Source organism: Euphorbia lathyris, chromosome 3, assembly GCF_963576675.1.
Source record: "Euphorbia lathyris chromosome 3, ddEupLath1.1, whole genome shotgun sequence".
NCBI lineage: Eukaryota > Viridiplantae > Streptophyta > Magnoliopsida > Malpighiales > Euphorbiaceae > Euphorbia > Euphorbia lathyris.
In genome coordinates this window covers 13,333,540-13,354,790 of record NC_088912.1, presented here as the reverse complement: position 1 = coordinate 13,354,790, position 21,251 = coordinate 13,333,540, and the positions used below count along the sequence as shown (strand labels likewise).

Sequence of the window (21,251 nt, the reverse complement as noted above, 5' to 3'; positions counted from 1 at the left end):
CTTGCGTCGGAGATTCCGACAACATCACCGACCCACATGCGTAGGTGATTTCTTTTTCGAAATATTTATTTTAATAATTCACCGACGGATAATCCGACCAAAATACGTCGGGAATTGTAAATCATTTTAAATTAATTTTATATTTTATATTTTCTTTTAGTCACTTTATTTGGATTGAAGGCAACTCTAATATATATATATATATATTAAAACACAAATCAAAAGCTGTTCTAAAAAAACACAATTGCAACTATAACATTAAGCAATCTATCACCTGTGTGGTTAGGAAAACAATAAAAACCATGAAAATTACACACATTTTTCAATAGCCGCACAATATGTATGTCCAATAGTAAAGCACACGAAGCAAAGCTTAATGAAACTCCCATCAGGCCTGAGATACCGAATCTCTAGCTAAAATTGGACTGAAAATTTCTTCAAGTATGAACTAAAGCGTACCACTTTTCCACAGTCATTTGAATATCAAAATAAAACCACAACATGAGATTCTCTCTGATTTCTAAGTTGTCAATGCTCCATCCGTGCTCATTGGAAACCTCGAAACTAAAATGTCGCAGCAGTATATCTCCCACAAGCAGATACCAAAGCTGTACACATCACACTTTCTATTATATGGGCTGCCATTCAGAACCTGCAAGGATCACAAGTTATTGAGAGGACACATGTGAAAAACTTGTATATACATAACATGACTTACTTGGTTAAATCAGTTCATAATGACACAGCATAGGGAAGAAACTGACAATGTGTCTTGTCATCCATATGCTAACACTTGGCACTTTTTTGAATAATTTGATAAAATTGCTTGTGATACCCCAAAGTTTATTTTTAACCAAATTCATCCTTTATCCCATATACCACCACCAGCAGATCTTTAATCAAAATTTAATATTTTGTAGCATAGCATGTACTTTGACATTGAGATCCTAAACTTCAATTTAGTACTACTAGTACTAGCCAATAAGAGAGAAATGGGCATACCTCAGGGGCCATGTATCCAAGTGTCCCAGTTTCTCTAGTCATGTCTTTAGGATTTGATGCTTCCTTTCTAGCAACTCCAAAGTCAGCTATTTTAAGAGTTCGTGTCTTGTCCAGAAGCATATTTTCTGTTTTAACATCTCTATGGACAATCATCTCGGAATGGAGATAGCTCAACCTATATTTGAGAAATCCAACAAAGAGCAGCTTCAGTAGAGAGATTACATTACATTACACTTGTGTTATGAAATAATCTTATGAAGAATTGCATAAACTAGAGAGATGAGATGATGGGGCAAGGCAAGAGAAAGTGACCTCGAGCAAGATCAAGTGCCAGTTGAACAACTTTAAATGCCAGCTTTCTTCTCATGTTCTTTATGAGGTAAGATTTCAAAGCACCTCCTGGACAATATTCAACTACAACACAACAGACATTACTTGGCATTCCGATGTGACCGTTCTCTGTTTGTATATTTATACATTCTGACGATACCATTGTCGCCCCTATGAACTGCCAAAATAATATATATGCCTGGTAACTAATCAACCAAATTATAACAACATCTACATAAAGTAATGTGTGTGTATAAGTAAAATATCAGGGGCATCGGGATGCTTTCATCCAAGCAATATGTGATAAAACATATGAAACCAATAGTTAGAAATGCCAGTAGCAGAAAATTTTGCAACATTTAAATTGTTGTTTTTATCCATCCCTAAAATATGACGACGACTACTGAAAAGGTATCTAACTATTGAAACTGTGCAAAATTATACTTAAATAAGACAACTTTGTTTTATTTGCTTTAAAAGCACATAATTATATGGAAATAAAAAACAATATTTCCTTTTCCTACCATACCATGGATGGTAGAAAGTTGCAAGCATTAATTAGTTCACAGCTTAAAGGTGATAGCTCACATGCATCTTTTGAAAATGAAAAATATAGTCATTGACTCAATTTTGAGCTTAAAGTAGCAAAATTTACCTTAGTTACATTAGGATTATCAAGCTTGTGCCACACAGCAACTTCCTGCGTAAAAGCTGCTCTAAGTGAAGCAATTTCAGCATCCGACCTGTGCCCCTTCTCTCCCCAGTCGAGAAGTTTAACTGAAATTGGTAATCAATTAATTAAAGATTTATCATTTGATATGTACATATACTGAAGACTTAATACGTTATCCATACCCACTTTAATTAATGATTAGTTAATTGGCAATTGGCACCCAAAATCCAACATTATTGGACGAGGTGATGAGATGAGGATCCACTTGTTAACTTTATAGATACTATAGGAAAATGGGATGAGTCAATGTCAGCTGAAAGGTGCCTTTGTTTCTTCAACTTTTTAGTTCCCAAATCAAACTATTAACAAGTTTAGGGCCTGTGAACTATACCGATGCTAATACTGCTTCTTGTGGGAGATATACTGCTGCGACATGCCATATCCAGATCTGCGACATGATGAAATTTTATAGAAAATAAGTTCAAGTATTTTCAAATACAAAACTAGAGTAAGGCCTTTAGGAGATTAGAAAGGTCTGATGATTAAAAATGTCCGGCCATGACTAACTGCCAACGGCAAACACAAGCCCTTAATAGAATAGAACAACGAATATTCCAGGATACTAAGTGCTTGTTAAAGCTCAACACTTGCACTAGCAATTTTCTAGAAAATTGCAGTGTCCAAATATTGGGTATGGAACTTATTCGCATCAGGGACAAGAGGGGCAGTGTAAATAAAACCAGAAAGAAACTGTATAATGTCTAGCTAAATATCAATTTCTTTATGCCAATATCAAGGTTCTCTTTCCACCATAAATATCAATTGAGCATTGAAGAGAGACTCCCATGGCCACGGCCTCATCCCATAGCTCTCTACCTTTCTCATAGTTCCCTCCTCTACAAAGCTTTGTATCAGCACATCATATATTGGCCCGTAACCACCCATTGCACTTCTCTTCATGGATTCAAACAACTTAAGAGCAAAATTCATCCTCTCAACTCCACAAAGAACACCAATCAAGTCGTAATAGAACTTCCTATCTGGTACACTCCCTAACTGGAGAATGAACAGATGAAGTACCCAACAGGTTATAAAAGATGGCATATATTCAACTCAGCTTACATAAAATAAAAGTGAAAAAATCATGTATTATATTAGGATAACATTTAGGGTTGACCTTACTCGCTCACCATCACAACAATTACATCTTTATGAAAGGCTTAATTAGAAGAACAATAAGAAGAGGCCAAGGTGTTGCTTTTGTTGAGAAAATTAACTATTAATTTAAAACAATTAAATAAACAAGGGGAATTATTGTAAAATCTTAATTAATGTGAGACTATTTTTGTAATTTGTAGTGATGGAAGATTGTTTTTGTAATTTGTAAAAAAAAAAAAAAAAAATATAAAATTGACCACCAGAATTCGGTGGTCAATCAGGCCATTAATTGTGCCAGCAATTTTTGCTGGCACAATTAATGCAAACCTTGATCCTTGGCTTATAAAAGCCAAGGAACCATTCCTTCAATATTGTGGGAAATATAGAAAGAGAAAGGGAGTTAGGGTGGAACCAAAATGTAGTGAGAGGAGGCACAATTGTGCCTTGTGAATTTTGAGAGTTTATTTAGAGGGTAGTCTAATATTTTGGGGAGAGATAAAAATAGTAAACATAATTATTTCGGGGTATTTTCGAGAAACACCGGACTGTACTATTTTTGTTTTATCTCATTGTAACTCTAGAAAGTTTCTAGAGTGTGCCCTCTTGTAAACCTCATAAACTCAATAAAATTGTTTTATCGCTTCCGCTAAATTGTCGCAATCGAGAAAAATTCCCAACAGTGGTATCAGAGCTATGGTTCAATGTAGCGTCGCCCACCAAATCAATTGGGCGTGAGAAAATGGAGAAAATGAGCAAGCAGTTGAGGGAAGGACTGCTGGCATGGGGAAGCTCAAATGTTTCGTGTAAGAAGTTTGGGCGCGTGCAATGGAATTGCAGAAACAAGAGAAAAGAAAATGTCAATGTGGCAAATCATGTTGGCGAAGAAGAATTTGTTTAATTTGGAGATAAGTGCTCCAATAGTTGAAGGTTGATGAGAAGTGCATCAACAAATTGATTCGGTGAGAAGTGCACCGTGAAGTTGTCTGAAGAGAGAAGTAATTCGTTTACAAGGTGATGATGGGAAAGTACATCATTGATTCGGTAAGAAGTGCACCGAGAAGTTGTTTGCGGAGAGAAGTGCTCCGTTTACAAGATGATGATGGGAAAGTACATCATATATATATTTTAAAAAAAAAATGAAAGTTTTAAATTAATAGTTAAGGGGAAAATTGTTGAGAAAATTAACTATTAATTTAAAACAATTAAATAAACAAGGGGAATTATTGTAAAATCTTAATTAATGTGAGACTATTTTTGTAATTTGTAGTGATGGAAGATTGTTTTTGTAATTTGTAAAAAAAAAAAAAAAAAATATAAAATTGACCACCAGAATTCGGTGGTCAATCAGGCCATTAATTGTGCCAGCAATTTTTGCTGGCACAATTAATGCAAACCTTGATCCTTGGCTTATAAAAGCCAAGGAACCATTCCTTGAATATTGTGGGAAATATAGAAAGAGAAAGGGAGTTAGGGTGGAACCAAAATGTAGTGAGAGGAGGCACAATTGTGCCTTGTGAATTTTGAGAGTTTATTTAGAGGGTAGTCTAATATTTTGGGGAGAGATAAAAATAGTAAAGATAATTATTTCGGGGTATTTTCGAGAAACACCAGAGTGTACTATTTTTGTTTTATCTCATTGTAACTCTAGAAAGTTTCTAGAGTGTGCCCTCTTGTAAACCTCATAAATTCAATAAAATTGTTTTATCGCTTCCGCTAAATTGTCGCAATCGAGAAAAATTCCCAACAGTGGTATCAGAGCTATGGTTCAATGTAGCGTCGCCCACCAAATCAATTGGGCGTGAGAAAATGGAGAAAATGAGCAAGCAGTTGAGGGAAGGACTGCTGGCATGGGGAAGCTCAAATGTTCGTGTAAGAAGTTTGGGCGCGTGCAATGGAATTGCAGAAACAAGAGAAAAGAAAGTGTCAACGTGGCAAATCATGTTGGCGAAGAAGAATTTGTTTAATTTGGAGAGAAGTGCTCCAATAGTTGAAGGTTGATGAGAAGTGCATCAACAAATTGATTCGGTGAGAAGTGCATCGTGAAGTTGTCTGAAGAGAGAAGTACTTCGTTTACAAGGTGATGATGGGAAAGTACATCATTGATTCGGTGAGAAGTGCACCGAGAAGTTGTTTGCGGAGAGAAGTGCTCCGTTTACAAGATGATGATGGGAAAGTACATCATATATATATTTAAAAAAAAAAATGAAAGTTTTAAATTAATAGTTAAGAGGAAAATTGTTGAGAAAATTAACTATTAATTTAAAACAATTAAATAAACAAGGGGAATTATTGTAAAGTCTTAATTAATGTGAGACTATTTTTGTAATTTGTAGTGATGGAAGATTGTTTTTGTAATTTGTAAAAAAAAAAAATATAAAATTGACCACCAGAATTCGGTGGTCAATCAGGCCATTAATTGTGCCAGCAATTTTTGCTGGCACAATTAATGCAAACCTTGATCCTTGGCTTATAAAAGCCAAGGAACCATTCCTTGAATATTGTGGGAAATATAGAAAGAGAAAGAGAGTTAGGGTGGAACCAAAATGTAGTGAGAGGAGGCACAATTGTGCCTTGTGAATTTTGAGAGTTTATTTAGAGGGTAGTCTAATATTTTGGGGAGAGATAAAAATAGTAAAAATAATTATTTCGGGGTATTTTCGAGAAACACCGGAGTGTACTATTTTTGTTTTATCTCATTGTAACTCTAGAAAGTTTCTAGAGTGTGCCATCTTGTAAACCTCATAAACTCAATAAAATTGTTTTATCGCTTCCGCTAAATTGTCGCAATCGAGAAAAATTCCCAACAGCTTTTGTTACCTTGGCTTGTTGTAGACGCGTGAAATTAGAAAATGGGAGCTGCAATTTCCTTCTTTGCAGCAACCGACGGCTAGATTTCAGAGAGGAGGTGACGCCGAGATGGTGGATTTCAGAGAGGACCTGTGGATAAAATCTGAGACCAGGTGAAGGTCGTTGTCGGTCAGTAGAATCATTGTTTACCACCACTGTATGTAATTCTCACCGTCGATCGAATGGTGGAATGGAGGATTTTGGGAGGCAGGGTTAGGGAAGAAGGAAGAACGCCGCCAAGCCAGCCACCAAAGGAAGAAATAAAGATAACAACAACAACAACAACAACAAAGCCTTAGTCCCGAAATGATTCGGGGTCGGCTAACATGAACCATCATATAAAACCGTGAAAATCAAGTCGTGTCAGCGACACAGATTCGCTCCCTCCACTCCGTCCTATCCACTACCATATTTTCCTCAATTCCCAATAAACTCATATCACTCTCGATCACCCTCCTCCAAGTTTGCTTAGGTCTTCCCCTACCCCTCACCACTACATCCCTTTGCCACTCTTCGGTTCTCCTAACCGGCACATCAAGCGCTCTACGTCTCACATGGCCAAACCACCTTAGTCGGTTTTCTCTCATTTTATTCTCAATAGATATGACCCCTACTTTTGTCCTAATTATTTCATTACGCACCCGGTCCTTTCTCGTGTGACCACACATCCATCTCAACATACGCATCTCCGCCACCGACATCTTATGGATGTGGCAGTGTTTCACTGCCCAACACTCCGTACCATATAACAATGCTGGTCTAATTGCCGTCCGGTAGAATTTTCCCTTCAATCTATTAGGCATGCCGGGATCACAAAGGAAACCCGTAGCACTCTTCCACTTCGACCAACCAGCTTTAATCCTATGAGCAACATCTCCATCTACTTCTCCATCCGTTTGGATAATAGATCCTAAATACCGGAAGCAATCCGAGGCCTGAACAACTCTCCCATCTAGGGTGATTGTCCCTACCTCCCTACTCCTACGGCCGCTAAACTTACACTCCAAATATTCTGTCTTACTTCGACTCAACTTAAAGCCTCTAGATTCTAGAGTTTGCCTCCATAGTTCCAACTTCATCTCCACTCCTTCTTTCGTCTCATCAACCAACACAATATCATCTGCAAACAGCATGCACCATGGTATACCATCTTGAAGTGAACTTGTTAGTTCATCCATAACGATGGCAAAAAGAAATGGGCTTAGTGCGGAACCTTGATGCACTCCAATCGTAATAGGAAACTCTTTAGTCTTCCCAACACTAGTACGTACACTCGTGCATACTCCCTCATACATGTCCTTTATGATGTCAATATATTTCCGCGAAATGCCTTTCCTTGTCAAGGCCCACCAAAGTACTTCCCTTGGTACCTTATCATATGCTTTCTCCAAGTCAATGAAAACCATATGCAAGTCTTTCTTCTTATTTCGATAGTGCTCCATTAATTGTCTCATTAGATGGATGGCTTCCATAGTTGATCTTCCCGGCATAAAGCCAAACTGGTTTTCCGAGATCTTCACCGTCCTCCTTAGCCTTTGTTCAATCACTCGCTCCCAAAGTTTCATAGTGTGACTCATTAATTTGATTCCCCGATAGTTGGCACAATCTTGGACATCGCCTTTGTTCTTATACAAAGGGATTAAGGTACTTTTCCTCCATTCTGATGGCATCTTATTGTTTCTCCAAATTTTGTTGAAGAACGTCGTCAACCATTCGATTCCTCTTTCTCCCAAACATCTCCAAATCTCAATAGGGATGCCATCAGGTCCTACTGCTTTCTTCAACTTCATCTTACTTAATGTCATTTTGACTTCACCCTTTTGAATTCTCCGCAGGCATTCATGATTTATCATATCGTGATGGATACTTATATCTCCAACATCTTGTTGGCGATCTCCGTTAAATAAGTCATCAAAATAGGACCTCCATCGTTCCTTGATATCCTTATCTCCAACTAGGACTTTCTGGTCCACATCCTTCACACATTTAACTTTTCCGAGATCTCGCGTCTTCCTATCTCTCATCCGAGCAATTCTATATATGTCTCTTTCCCCTTCTTTCGTATCCAATCTTGTATACAGATCCCGATTCACCTTTGCTCTAGCATCTCGTATGACCTTCTTTACTTCCTTTTTAGCCTCTTTGTATTTTTCGTAGTTCTCGTCACTCCTACATTTCCCCAATAGTTTATAGGATTCTCTCTTACTCTTTACTGCTTGTCGTACTTCTTCTGTCCACCAAGATGTGTCCTTACCCGGTGGCATGCTACCTTTAGATTCCCCTAGAACTTCCTTCGCTAGTTCCCTTATACTATGCTTCATCTTATTCCATATCGAATCTATATCTGAATCCATATTGCAAGTCCAAATATCTTTTTTGGTCATCTCATCCACAAATTTTTGTTGATTCTCCCCTTGCAATTTCCACCACTTAATCTTAGTCTCTACTTGAGGTGTTTGTTTTCTTATACATTTCCTACTTCGAAAATCTAGCACCACTACTCTATGTTGGGTTGTCGTACTCTCACCAGGGATCACCTTACAATCAATATAACTCTTTCTCCAAGCACTCCTTACTACGAAGAAGTCAATTTGGCTCGCATTACCGCCACTCCGATAAGTCACTAAGTGGGATGTTCTCTTCATAAACCATGTGTTCATGATACTCAAGTCATAGGCTGATGCGAATTCCAAAATATCATTTCCTGCTTCATTCTTATCTCCAAAGCCATACCCTCCATGAACACTCTCAAACCCATCTCGCCTAGAACCCACGTGTCCATTGAGATCACCCCCTAGTACCATTTTTTCATCCCTAGGAACCTGTTACACCACTTCCTCTAAGTCATCCCAAAAAGCTTGTCTTATAGATACATCTAATCCTATTTGTGGCGCATATGCACTAATGACATTCACAACCTCATCCCCTATCACTAGCTTAACACTCATAATTCTATCGCTCTTCCTAGACACCGCTACTACCTCATCAATATACTCCCTATCAATAAGAATACCTACTCCATTTCTACCCTTATCCTTTCCTGAGTACCAAAGCTTATAACCCCAAGGAGCTATCTCTCTAGCCTTGGCTCCAACCCACTTGGTTTCTTGTAGGCATAATATATTTATTCTCCTCCTCTTCATAACATCTACAATTTCAGCTAATCTTCCTGTCAAAGAACCTATGTTCCATGTCCCAAAGCGTAACCTACTACCCTTACCCCTACCCCTACCATTACCGTGGACTAGCTTATTTACCCGCAACCCTTGCATATTTGACACCACCCCCGGGTCCTGGGGTGGCGCGCCGCTTCGGGGCGACGACCTAGCAACCCTTGCACATTTATCACCACACCCGGGTCTAGGAAGTGCAGCGCGTCGCTGAGTAGGGAACGCCCCAACGGTATTTATATTATGGTTCATGTCATAAGATGTGGCTAAGTTTTACGCTGGCCGCCACAAACCTACCGCAACCCTCCTCCTTTGTCCGGGCTTGGGACCGGCTGTAAAGGCCACCAAGTGACCCTCACAGGCGGAGTTGAAGAAATAAAGATAAACCTAAAAAAAATGCTTATATACCATCTCTGGAAGTTTCTCAAACCCTATTTTCTTTAGGGTAAAAATTTCGGTTCGGTTTGAGTCAAAAGAGAGCTTTTAATACTTTTTAATTTTTTAGGAAATTATTTTATTTTAGTTTTATTTTTTTTATTAAGGGATACGGTGTAAAAAAATAACTCTAACATTTGTATGGGAGCAATTTTACCTTTAATGTCTAAAATAGTGCGATTTTTGCCCCTAAAATTGGTAAGTCGTGTCAATTTCAGATATTATGTTCTTTATTCTGTACCAATTAGATATCAGTTGGTTCTAAAAAAATATTTCATTTATTTTGTGATTTAATAATAGAATTAGAGGTTAAAATCTATAAATTCGGTGAAATATTTGATTTTTTTTTCTAGCTCATACAAAAGACAGTATATTTTTAAATTTTTTTTATAAAAAAATCTCACGTCTAATTATATGTTTGTGAAGTGTTACAAATTAGTGATAAAATTACGTACATATGAAGTGTAGATGGAAAAATTCATGATCGAGACGTCAGTTTAATAATTATTTCTCAAATTGATCCAATTTGTCAACTTTAGGGATAAAATTACTCTTGACTACTAAAGTTATGAGTAAAATTGCACCATTTTAGACTATAGGGGTAAAATTCATCGTCGTTATAAATGTTAGGAGTATTTTTACACCTTATCCTTTTATCAAATATTTTAAAAATTATAAATAAATAAATATATTATTTTATTCACCGACACACTTTCGTCGGTGATTAAAATAAATATGTCGGTGATATCACCGACATTATTCAACACCGACTAATTTTGTTGGTAATGCGAGCGGGAATTATCCCGCCACATATCACCGACACATTATTGGATTGTGTAGGAGAATGTGTAGGTGATTTCCGATGGAAATTTTGTGTCGGTATTCCCTCGGTATTTCCTACACATATACTTGTCTCGGTCAATTTCGTCGGTGATACTGATTTTTCTTGTAGTGGTATACATGAATTAAAACCAACTTAGAATCAACAACCAAAGTACCATAGCCAGGATAACAAGCACGACCATGAGGTGCACATCAAGGTTCAGCTGTCTTACCTTACAATAATGCACTACTTAGAGAAAAATCAACAACAATATATACTACTTTCCAATATGATACTACCTCTGTTTCATATTACACGTCTTTCTACAAATTTTCTTTTTGTTTTATTATACATGTCATTTTATATAAATAGTGGAGTCAATAACTAAGGGGCCACAATTTGTTTTTTCTAATATCTTTAATTTCTATACAGCTCTCTAAAACGACATCTAATATGAAACGGAGGAAGTAGTTTTTCAAAACCAAACCTTAAAAGCATGGGACGAATATAGTTTAGCCCATGAATAGGATCACTGTAAGCTATGCTGAATTTGCAGTTCAGTTCAATAACGAACCTTTCCTCATGATCCTACCAGATTCATCTTATCTTCAACAAAGTCTTTTAAAACCAAGCCTTAAAAGCATAGAAAGAATATAGTTTATCCCATAAATAGGATCATTGCAACCTATGTTATGTTTTTTTATTCTAGGTACAAAAGTCTGATAAAATCCATTTTAAATCAAGTGAAATATAGAAGGATAAATAAAACAATTAAACAACTTGGAACACACAATATCAATTTTCACATAATGTGAAGAAAGGAGAAGAAAATTAAAATAGGTAAGTATTATAATTATCAGGTTATTGATAAAAAATAATCTTTGCAGATGTTGTGCTTATTATTACCTATTGTATCAAGAAGGTCTGAATCTTGGAACTGTGTTTCTTATGTCACATGAAAGTATGGCATTGAAACAACAATTTAGATCCACCAAAAAATAGAACAATTGAAAATATTAATATACTTGAACATTAACCATGCATGTAGTTCAAAACACTGAAGACATTTATCATAATATAAAAAAAACACTTAGTGATTAAAATATCAGTGACCAACACAAAAACTCAGTGATAAAAAACCATATAGTGAAGGGATAGAAGCACATATGAGTAATTAAAGTAATGGAAACTATTTAAAATATTTAAAATTCAGATCATCAGCAGCACTCAGTGACAACTAAGCTAACTCCAGTTACATCCGAAGACAACAAAGATTTAAAAGTTGAAAACTGATAACGTGAGTTAGAATCAAATACCTTGATGATTTGAAGACAACAGATCTTAGATTAGATCCAGAAGTACCAAATCAGATGATGGAAATTATCAGATCTTGTTTTTATTCTTTAGGACGAAATCAGATGATGGCCTTTGTTCCCATTAGAGAGGAGGAACTGGGAAGAATCTGATTAGATCTTAGATTAGAGCCAGGAGGATGAAATCAGATGATGACCTTTGTTGCCGAGAGAGAGATAACGAAAGGTAACTTGGGGAGGAACTGGGAAGAATTTGGTTTAGGGTTTTTACTTTGACAAGCTACTCAAACAGATTAAGCAAAACAGAGGAGATCAACAGCAGCGTTGATGAGAAAGAGTGAAGAGAAGTTCAAAGTAGGGTTAGATAGTGTTTCACCTTTTCTTTTGATTCTTTATTCTTGAGTAATTGATTCAATTGAAAAAAATATATATTCAAATTTATTCTTTTGACAAATATGAAAATAATATTGTGCTTTTAAGGGCAAAATTGAGATTAAGAGTATAAGTTTACAACAAAGGATGAATATTTTATTTTTTATTTTGATACTTTAAAACAGTAACTACAAAAGGTTGGTATAATGGTTTATTTTAGTGTTCCCTTACTAGTTAAATTTGTTGGACTTAATTACATTCATGACTCAAAATTTTAAGTTTATATCTGCAAAAAATAATTCATCCAAACAACGAAAATAGATTGATTTTTGTAAAACTTTTCTTGCTCGGTCAATTGATAAATTTAATTATATTAATGACTTCTAAATTAAACTATAATGCACAAAATAAATAATTTATATAAATATTAATTTTTTAATTAAAGATGGGGGGGGGGGGGGTGGGGACCGGGAGGTAGGACATCCCAATGAGGTTGGCACCCACCCCTACAGATCTAGCACCCGACCCAAATATTATTAAAAATAAGGAAAAATTAATACAAATATAAGCATAGAAGATTAAGTGAACCGAAAGGAAGCTGGGTTCCAAAAATTATCCCAATAAGACCATGGCAAAACTGGGGAGAGGAATCCAACCATTGCGCTGGCGTGCTTAACTGTCCGTTGTTGCATGATAAGATGAACATATAGAAATTGATTGTCATTTTGTGGGCGAGTACTTATAAATACAACTTATGGGTCGTCTGCAAATCAATTAGCTGATCTTTAGACAAGACGAAGTCTTTCTCATATGCTTTGTCTTGAGGGAATCTGCTGAAGTATAATGAAAATGGTGGTGAAAAGAGCTGAAAGAAGATCAAATTTTGTTACAACTGTTACAAAAAGTGCACGTGTATAGGCTGGTAAAAATGACGGGAAATTTTGAAAGTCTTTTATGAAGTTGGTTAGTTTTGTGGCATATCATAATGGGACACTGTATAGGAAAACAATGTGATCCATAATTCTAGTTAATGAAAAATAATAGATTAATTGTTCTTTCCAACGAAGCTTGATAAGTTTTCAATTTTCATTCTATGATATTCACTTTTATGGCAACTAAACTAGTAGACTGTTGTCTGAAACCAAGAGGTTACTAAAATTGATACAATATATCGGTAAAGAAAAATGAATTGGTATGTAATAGATAAAAGAAAAAGTATTATGGGAGGGTAATAGAATAAAAAGTGAGATGATATTAAATAGAAATAGTAGGGGTCTCGAATAGAATGTAGTCATACATGAGTCATTGGAAAGGAAATGCACTGTTTGCTTGTGTCAAGAATATGGTATTATGAATCCTTTAAACTAGTTTAGCTCATACTTCAACATTTAATAGCCTGTATTTCCCATGAATTCCATATGGAACTATTGTATTGTTCTTTCCCAATTTCCAATTGTCAATACTAAAGAAGAATTTGAATCTCGGTCATTTATCCGAACCTTCAAGGAAAAATTATAATCAATACATTTAGACATCAAGAATGTGATTAAATTAAAATTTGGTATACTAACCTCCAAGTCTGCAACATTTGCAGTTGCTAAAGCCAATCTTAGAGTATATATTCCACTCTGATAAACTGCGTCAATCTTGAACTTGATTTGCCATGTTGTTAGTACTACATACTTGGGAACTTGAGCGAAAAACCAATTTTGTGTATAGTCACTAGTGCCAACAATGAAATTCAAATCTCCATAGAAACTTGATATCTGGTGATGAACTTCTGATCGGACTCCTTCCTTGCGGGGGGCGTCGTTGGGTTCGACGGGGGGAAGCTCCGATGCCAAAGTCAGTATATTATAAGAGAATAAACTATATTGACAAACTAGGGTTTAGAAAAGCGAGAATGTGTGTACCTCAATAGCTTGTGATGCAAGCTATTTATAGTCATGAAGTCGTAACTCCTAGTAACTAGAAAGTCTCCATTAATGCCTCATTAATGGCGGTTACTGATCTCATTCAAGTATGACCGTTAGCTCATTAATGGGTTATTAAGTGCCTTCATTGGGAATCGACTTAACCGTTCATCGGGCGGATCGAGGCATGATGGCGGGTCTCCCGTAGGTTTGACTACGGATGACGTGTGGTGTAATCTAGGTGATTCGCCATGCGGATGGCTTGTTTGATACGCCATTGCTCTCTGGATCGTCTTGATACGCGGTCGTTTGGTCAATTACCCTTTTAGTCCCATAAATTGTATCTGGTTATTATCAGAAGCCCCCCTAAGTTCGGTTAAAGTCCTTTAGGGCTTTTGCACTTCCTGGCACGCCGTCATGATGAGTTGCATTAATTAACCTTCTATTCCAGGCCATTCACTGCGCGACAGGTGTCCTGGACGCACTGCTCGAGGTAAGTGGCGATACCTTCTTCAACCTCTCTTTTTCTCTTTCCGCTTCATTTGCTATTTTCCTGCTCGCGTTTTTTCAGAGTTTTTCCGACGTCAAGAAGCTTCAAAACTTTCGATTTTCCATGTAAGTGAAACTTCTCGTCCTGTTTCTGGGTTTTTTATGAGTTCTTCTTCTGGGTCTACCATTGAACTCTTTAATTTGACTTCCCCCTCTCAACCCTCATTTAGCTGGTCTTCTTCCGAGTATTCGAGTTCGTCCGAGAGTACCTCTAGTTGTGATTTGTCGGAGTTAAGTAACACGGAGGATACTGACACAGTGGGTTCATTCTTTCACTATCTACTTTTGGCTTCCACAAAGTCCGGCATCCAGACCCATTTCCCATTGACCAATCGTGCAAACAACATACTCTGAAGGCTTCTCAAGTCTATCTGGTCCGGGTGGTTAACCACCGTGAGCCGATTCCTATCCTCAGGTTTGAACACCCCAATTGATTCAGCTATACGGGTCACAATACTACCACAGCAAATGACCGATGAGTTCTTCTTGCCAAATGCATTAATATACTCTCTGAACCAGAAACCCATATTCATCCTTTTTCCTTGCACCATACTCCACAGGGCGGTAAGGTCGGCATGAGGTATAGTGGCTTGATTTTCACGGGCGAATATGGTGCCTGAAACCAGTTTGTGCAGATACCTGAGAGCGTAATCCTCTATACCCGATGCCTTGGATGCACTTCCGTCATAACTTGGCTGGCCCGAGATGGAATGTCAGAAATTCGAAGGATTGAACTCATCAGGGGCTTCTGTGAACGCCCCTTTGTAACCTTCCAACTCCAAGTCGTCGTCATCCGCCGCACCAAGGAGATTGTTGAATATGTTCAAGGATGGTCGCTGAGGGTGGTTCATGTGCCGAAAACTAAACTTTCCTTCTTCATCCGGGTTGGTGATTTCGGGATGATGCTTGAAAGTCGCAAGAAACTCCAAGGTGAGTTCTTTATAAGCAGGTTCTTTCATCTCGAAGAAACACCCGAAGTGCCCTGCCTCCATGGGTGTTCGCACACGTTCGGTAAGCTTGAGTTTTTTTAATGTATCCCAACACACAGTGCGTAGCGGGCCAAACTCGAGCTGAGCAAGATCATCATAATATTTCTAAGTGGCGACATCCTTGACCTAGGAGAGCTTCTTGACTAATTTCTCGTCGGGAACAAATGCAACTGTGTTGGTGCCCACCATTTTGCTCTTTCCCTTGTCTTTCTTGGTGCCTTCAACTTTAACTTGTTTTCCAGATCCTCGAGTTCTCATCCCGTGCTCAAAACTAAATAGGGTTTCCCAATGATAAAGATCACATAACATGTGGGGAACAGTGAAAAAGAGATGTGAAAAGGAAAGCAAGTCGAACAAGGGTCCGTAATGTGGTCAATCTCCTTAAGTAGGAAAAAGACTGAAACAGCCTGTTGTCTACCCGTCATTATGATAGCGCTCAGATGAATGCCACATGTCCGAATTGGTTGGCAACAGGCGCGTTCAGGATGGCATAGATAGCACCCAAGGGTAGGATGAGCTGTGAAAGCGGATGAGGAAAGGGGAATCTCCGATTTTCATTTGAAGTTGAAGAGGAACAAGGTCTTATTAGTCTCGTCATGGCCTTCTCAGCTGTTGGGGAAAGGGAAAGAATACTAGAATCTGAGGCTTGTATGCTTTTAGACGGAATCTTGCACTTGAAGTTCAGATACAATACTTTTTGTCTTTATGCAATTAGTTTTTTAGAGATGAGGCAGGCAACCCTAGTTCAATCAATCCATCTATTTATCATAAATGATACAGAACGAATTTTTCAATTTTAGTAGGCTAATAAAGGTTGGCATCCGCCGCTCAGCGCACTTCTGATTAGAAAGTTTTGAGTTACCTGATCCAGAGATACGAGAAAAAGCATAGGAAGTAGTGCATTCCGAAACAAGCTCAACAATTGATAACTTCTACCCAGGGAACACTAACGGATACACAATTCAACTGAAAGCACAAGTTGACTTTCGTTAGGGATTCATTCTGTCACTTTAGAAAAGGGCTTCCCCGAATCGAGAGACTATCCTCCTTCACCCTTTATCATAGTCACATTCTACGAGAATCTTTGGCTGTAGGAAAAAAATGATAGGAAACTGGGGTCTTTGCTTGCTCCTTCTCATGGTCACGAGAAGGGCGCCCAGCTCCTTTTTGCTAAGTCGAAAAGACTCCTGGGTGGTGAACGGTCACTTAATCCGTAGCTTGTTTATCCGGTAACTATATACATTGATATTAATCTAGAAATTTAGTCTTTTTCTTATTAAAGTTCATGAATATCAATGTTGATTTGAAATGTCCATTGAAAAATACAAACACTAACTAATACCAATGTTTTGAAATATACACTGAATAATAACAAAATATTGACATATTTTTCATATTTTAGCAGTAATGGTAAGAAGATCATACACTACAAGAAATCAGTGAGTTAGCAACCGAAATTTTGGTCGCTAATTCGGTTGCTAAAGACGTTTAGCGACCGAAAAGTGTCATTTAGCAACCGAATTGGTTCGGTCGCTAAGTAGCGTGTTGGTAAATATACCAACCTGGTTTTTCCTGAATGGGTCGAAAGTATTGCAACTACGTTTCGGTTGCAAAATGCAGTCGCAACCTTTAGCGATCGAATTTTGCAACTACGTGTAGTTGCTAACTGCCGGACAAAAGATATGTATTGGGGCTGTTTACCGACGAATTCGACGAAAAAGTCATCGGTAATGGCATGATATATTTGCTCTTTAATGCAGCAACCAAATTTTTATATATTTTTATAATTATAATTACTTTACAATAAAATTAAACATTTAACTAATAATTCAAGAAACTAGAAATATACATTTATAAATAATATTTGAAGGTTAAGGCAAAATACATAAATATCATAATGTAATACATTAACCTAAATAAGTTAAAGTCAAAATATATAAATATTGAAGCTATTAAGAGACAAGCCTTAAGTGTTGTTCTTAATAATTACAATACTAGCACCTAAATTAGATGGACCAACAAAACTTGAAGATGACAATGATCTTGAATTTTTAGGATATCAGTCATGATAATACTCGGAAGCAGCTGAACCAGTCCAAAAATTTCTTTGGCCCTATTAAGCAATCTAGCCTGGTAGAATGCTCTTCATTAATCAATGGACTCGACAATTTCCTCAATACTGTGTTCAATTTCAACTTGGGTAAGTTTCCTACAATAAACAGAACCAAAATCGAAATCAGAAGCATGTTGCATCTCAAATAAAACGTTGGTATCAAGCATTTAGTTTGAAAATTAAATAGCACAAATGCAAGAGGCAATGAGGCAGAAATTTGTTAATTTATTGTTTGCTACAAAACAGAACAAGCAGTTGCACTTCCATTGCTAGAGTTGAATATACAATCAACCTATATGCATCCAATCACCGCAAAGATAATTGAATAGAACACGAGGGTTGTCAAGTTATGACACAACATGATTTACAAAAACAACCCCCCCTTGTAAATAGGGAGTTCAAATCTAAAGAAACACAATACGAACAACAAGCGCTAAATGCATAGCATAGTTAACAAGAGCTAGAGCAAGAAAGAAGCAATTGAATTGACAAAACAAAACATGAAAGTTAAAGAAAGCAGACCACCTTAAGGAAATAGCTAACATCAAATATAAGCCAGCAACAATCAGCTAAGTTAATCAAGGCAGAATAGAGAACCAACTAATCGATTCCTGAACTACAAAACTAGCTAACCAATTCCTGAACAACTACACAAGCTAAATACACAAGCTAACAACAACAAAATGGATAAAGTTGGCATGCACTCAGAATAGAAAATAAAGAGCAAAGGAAAGACTAGTTTTGAAATTCACAGCGCTTTGAGGACAACATGGCGTAAAGTCAATTACAATACATGCTTAAAGATAGTAAATTTGCAGAGGAAACCCTTTACCTTAAACAGAGGAATTAACAAACTCCTACAATTTTAGTACTGAATCTGATCGAAACCCAAAACTGAACAGAATCAGGTCAACAAACTCCAAAGACCCACTTACGAGTGAGTTCTCCCTGAATCTGCAGACAAGAAATTATATGAAAAAAGATCAAAAGAAAACAAAAAAATCAGAAATAAGAGGAGCAGTTATAACAGTCATAACTCATAAGTGGATTAAACTAATTGAGCAGCAAAACTGACTGATAATAGTTAAACCAATATAACCGATAAAAACTGAATTGTAAGAAAACAACACACTGAACCAATGACAGTTGAGCCAAAAATTGAAAAATAATAACTCGTAAGCAAGGTCAAAGGCTAATAGGCCAATTTAAAGTAAGTTCACGGAGTCAATATATAACTTTAAGCAAGGTCAAAGGTAATAGGCCAATTTAAGAAAGTTCAAGGAGACAATAATAGATCACTTTAACCAAGTTCATGCTAATGAGACATCCCCAAAATATATTTATTTATTTTAGAAAAGAAGTTAATTTGAAGGAATAATGAATCATATTAGAATAGAATGATGAGTAAAGTTGTAAAATGGATGATCTGATTGATGAACACGTGACCAAAGTTGGTGAATATAGACAATTTATTGAAGAGATTCATATCTTTGCCTTATTCTTATTATTATTATTCTTATTATTATTATTATTATTATTATGAATGATGGAACATATATATTATGATTAGTAATATGCATATAAAAGAGTATGGAGAGGGAAGAAAGAACATACAACTTGTCTTGCTACTAAAAGCAATAAAAGAAAGCAACACTCCATTAGTATAGTTTGCCATGACCACTGCATAGAAAAAAGAATATTAATTGTCATATTATAATGTTAATTAATTAATTATTACTCATGAAGAAATTGAAGATTGTATATAGATAGTCATTTCAGCAACCTCTCCCATTGGGCAGTGGACACCATAAATTGGGAAGTAATTATGAAATGGCAATGATGGAAAAAAGAATAGATACCTCATGGATGGTAGAGGTCAAAACAGGAACCAAACCCATTTGTTGAGTAAATCCAAGCCTGAAACATCCATCCATTCTTTATTAATTAATTAATTACCAATCGGTCACTAAAAAGGGAAAAGAAAGTAAGAAGATAGACCTGAAGAATCCCAAGGAAGCTTGAAATAAACCAGCAAAAAAAGTAGAAGAAAAAGCAAGCTGAAGAAACAAGACAGGATCCTTGGCTGGGTAAACTTGTTGTCTCAGCATGGATCCTATTATAAGAGAAGCAATTGAAACAGGTCCAAGAATAGCATAAACAAGAGGAACAAAGCTTGAATCTGCACACACACACACACATACACGTTTATTTATTTATATGTTGTTCAAAATCAAAATCAAATCCATGCCAAAAAAGTAAAAGAATGAATGAATATACTTACATAAACCGACTATATAGGAGGTAGACTAGCAAGCTTAGCATAACTAATACCATGTGGAATGGCTAAGCTAGCAATGGTAAGACCAGAAAGGATGTCGGATTTGAGGAAGTTGAATGTATAATTAGGAGCCCATCGAAGAATAGGAAACACACACTGAAGTTCAATAATTCATTTCCTCCGGGATGTCTGGCCTTTGAATTGACGAAGAGGGCAGTCAGGGAAGAATGTTTCCTTGTGTTTACTAGTGAACTTACCAATGCTTGATTTTTGGGGTGGTGTTACTACTCTGTGAACATCCATGCCTATTATTTCTCTATCCCTTATCTCATAATCAACAGACTGCATTTTTTTAAATACTGAAACAAAGCAACTCAAGAAGGTGGTCCCTCAAATAAACAGGCAAAGAATGATACTCAACTAGCTAGTACTTCACTTTCTTCCACAATCTGTTCCCTTTCCCTACCTTTGAATTTGAACTGCTCCCTAATTCATGCTCATGCTGCTTTGTTGTTTCAGTTTCAGACCTTATCATAGACTCATGGATGCTTTCCATTGTCCACTAAAACCATAATGTGTATTATACCTGAAAAAATACAACTCAAAAAATACAACTACTAGAGATGGTAGACTACCAACAACCGAGTGACTGTCCAGTATGACAGGTCACTCCCCCCTATAGTGTTTCTTATACCAACTTGAGTCCTACTGACAATGGCTATTACAAAGCTCCATATAACACAATAGAGTAAGTCTCTCCCCATTGTTACATAGTTTGATTACAAAGATAATCCCCTCTTACACTGAATTTATTTTCACCACTCAAAATTGGACATTTTAAAAAATTTGAATCTACTTTTATATATTTTCATCACTACAGGCATTTGTTTTAACTTGTAAGCAAATAAATTGGGAGAAATCAGTATTCCCCAATATCAACATGAAGGGCATGTTAACATGCCTATAATTATCATGGGTATGCTATATAATTATATGATGCCATGTAATTTACCCAATTCTTGGGATGCGAGATTGAGTTACATTGTTTAAAGTTCTAATGGCTTTGTGCATAGTAGAGTTGTGCAAGAACTTTGGGTTTACAATAAATTGTCATTTTTTTATAATTGGCAATCCGATAAAAAGCATAAAGCCCACTTTGGCCCTTTAAACAATACTCCCATTTTGGACAGAAATAATATAAAATTAACAATGCTCAAAGTACCCACTAATCCTTGTGCTATTCTCAATCATTGGATTCACCAGTTTATGCCCTATACATATAACTG

At 36.6% G+C, this 21,251-nt stretch overlaps 2 long non-coding RNA genes and 1 pseudogene across 4 annotated transcripts; all 3 read right to left on the bottom strand.

Moving 5' to 3' along the window:
- Window positions 1-277: 277 nt before the first annotated feature.
- Window positions 278-12,080, bottom strand: LOC136221900 (uncharacterized). Of its 3 annotated transcripts, none has more exons than XR_010685362.1 (7): window positions 11,755-12,080; window positions 2,397-2,453; window positions 2,192-2,288; window positions 1,988-2,109; window positions 1,315-1,510; window positions 1,003-1,177; window positions 278-652 (listed from the first exon to the last, which is right to left on the bottom strand). It is a non-coding gene; the product is annotated as an uncharacterized lncRNA (long non-coding RNA). The 3 variants fall into 3 exon arrangements; XR_010685361.1 differs by lacking the exon at window positions 11,755-12,080 and adding an exon at window positions 5,981-6,829 and having other exon boundaries at window positions 2,188-2,288; window positions 2,397-3,061; XR_010685360.1 differs by lacking the exon at window positions 11,755-12,080 and adding an exon at window positions 5,981-6,829 and having other exon boundaries at window positions 2,397-3,061.
- Window positions 12,081-17,589: 5,509 nt separating this feature from the next.
- On the bottom strand, window positions 17,590-19,583 carry LOC136222109 (uncharacterized). Its single transcript, XR_010685505.1, has 4 exons — window positions 19,547-19,583; window positions 19,302-19,367; window positions 18,520-18,641; window positions 17,590-17,783 (listed from the first exon to the last, which is right to left on the bottom strand). It is a non-coding gene; the product is annotated as an uncharacterized lncRNA (long non-coding RNA).
- A 56-nt stretch (window positions 19,584-19,639) lies between these two features.
- LOC136222532 (probable sulfate transporter 3.3) lies at window positions 19,640-20,352 on the bottom strand (annotated as a pseudogene).
- Between the last annotated feature and the right edge of the window lie 899 nt (window positions 20,353-21,251).